Consider the following 2680-nt stretch of genomic DNA (forward strand, 5'->3'; position numbering starts at 1 on the left):
TGATCAAACTAAAGTAATGTCCGATTTCGAGAAAGTCACGATAAACAATGGTTGGACGCCCCACCGGGTACATTTTGGTCTTGTTGACATAAGGGTACAGACTGGTGAAATCATAGTAATCTACTCTCTCACCCTCCTTTACCTCATAATGTAAACAGAGGGCATTGGTACAACCCCCAAATAACGCATCCCGGGGCTCTAGACATTCAGGAAAGTCCAAGGTTTCCATAAACCGTTGTACCCCCGCATCCTGTTGCTTCAGGGTCGTCCACTCGTGTTCCCAAATCACCAGCACTTTCAAACCATAGGTGTTTTTTAAAGTTTCAATTCGTTCCTGGAAATCATAGTACATATCACCGCAGAGTTTTAGTGTTACGGGGTTAAAGGTGTTTGGGTCAAAGCACTGAGGACAGCCATGGTAAATACAACCGGCAAACTCATAAGCGGTACGCCGCCCGGACACGTCGCTAAAACCGTCTAAGTAGTAAGGCCCCATTTTTACTTCCCCTTGATTTAAAGCATGTCTGATGAAGATGTTATCCCGGGCACTCAGGTATTCCACCCACTGTATGGAGACAGTCGAAAAGTTCTTTTGTCTAGCACGATAGTTGTCAGAAGTGGTGACCGCTATAGTGTTTTTCTGCAAGAAATTGGACCGATACATTTTCATGCAGAGAGACGCTATGGTCACACTTTGCAAAGGGTTGAGACCCGATGTGTTGATAACCTCGGCGCAGAAACGCACACAGGCTTCTTTAAGGATCACCACATCATTTTTACAATAAGCGGCCATCTCTTCTCGGAAATCAAAAACACCTCACTTAACCGTATTGTACCATTTAAAGAATTCCTCCCTCTCATGAGACATCATAGTATCAGCCCCATAATAAGAGGCGGGCGGGTAGGACCCTTGATAATTTTGAGTGTCCTTAGTATTAAAAAAATGGCAGAACCAACCTTTCTTCTGAGCCTCAAAACCCAGAGCCTTAGGCAAAGCGCTCAATTTCATGGGGAGGAAATTTAACAAGTCTATGTAACGTTAGTTGAAAGCTTCGTCGGTGAAACACATGATCTTGCTACCCTGAGCTATTATTCTTGGGGTCACCCCATTTTCCACCAGATACTTCATCAAAATGTAAGAATCATAACCCTTAGCATTGTGGGCAATAAATGTGTAATTGAGGTATTTTGGACCTCGATACCGCGTAAAGAAATCCCTGACACAACTCTCACCGCTAGCTGACCACTCACGCTCCAACATGTCAATACAGTGTATATAATTAGCAACGTGGACCCCGTTTTCTTGCCGGCATTCAAAATCAAAAAAGACATACCAGTTGTGCGGCGGCTCCTTTTTAACCGGCTGAATAAAGCACTGGTGTTCGGACCCCGGGGTTAAATCAGCATTACAGATCCTGCATCTCGGCTCCAGACATTTGTGTGGTTTAACCTCATGAAAACGGTACTGGAGGCAACACTGCGGGCAACATTTAGTTTGATCACAATAACTCCATTTTTTAACCCCTCTCAGCAGCGGCCCTCTGTACCTTATGCTCGGAAAAACAGAACGCTGAGAGACAAATCCTTAAGCAATCTTTACATCGGATGGTAGGGGCCAAACCCTTACGACATTGCGGATTGAAACAGACGTTACAGTAACCGTCACAGCGGTGCTTAAGCTTATCATTGAAGGCCTTATAACACCAATGACAAACATACGAACAACCCAAAAAAGCCGTCAAACTCTTTATTCCAAAGTAATGACTATCACTTAGGAAGAGAAACAGTGTCTGTGTATGGGTTTCAGGATGTGTCTGAAATTTCACAAATACTTCCTTTACCTCACAACGGTACCACACAACAATTTTTAAAGACAACAACTCCTCAAACTTGGTGATGTCTGAAAAGGCAACCATCTGTTGAGAGTTTAAGCCGGCCCTCTGATGAAGCATTAAAGCCTCTTGCAGAGCTTGGGGTTCAGGCATGTCGGGGGTGAGTAGTTTTATTAAACTGTAAGCAAAACAGAGCTTATTGTCCCCACTGGAACTCACCACTAATTGCCTGAGCTTGGTCCTAATTATGTCGTTCTTCAAGCATTTCGACAGTCATCTAAGCGCCCCACCCTCAGGGTTACGAACCACATTCATTACCAGAGACAGACTTTCATCAGCTAAGATGGCTGCGTTACTTTGCAATAACGCTTCGATTTTAGCCAGACGTCTAAATTATCTCCACTCAGCATTACAGATAGGTTGCTAAACAAATCATCCCCTCTGAGTTCTAACTGTACAACATCTCGAGGTCTGACCCTTTCAGCAACCTGTTCAAGCATTTTCTGCAAGGCCTCGTGTATGTTGACAAATATTTCTGCATAATTGTCACAATTTAAAAGTTCTGCAAAATTAAAACGCTGAATCATTTCAAAATTGTTATAGGCCGGTCTATCTATAATCACGGGATCACTGGTACTCTTGGACACATCATCATTTTGAACAAAGCCTTCACCCCCTACATTCTCACAGAGCATGTCCTCCACAGCCTTATCAGTCTCAGAACCCTCCACATTCCGAACACCCCCACTGCTGACATCTACAAAACCCCCTTTTTGAGGAGGCTCATTTAAAGCCTGTAAAAGTCCTTCAAAGATATCCAACCGGTTAATGTCAAGACCCTCCTCTAT

Source organism: Amia ocellicauda, assembly GCF_036373705.1.
Source record: "Amia ocellicauda isolate fAmiCal2 chromosome 11 unlocalized genomic scaffold, fAmiCal2.hap1 SUPER_11_unloc_2, whole genome shotgun sequence".
Lineage (NCBI taxonomy): Eukaryota > Metazoa > Chordata > Actinopteri > Amiiformes > Amiidae > Amia > Amia ocellicauda.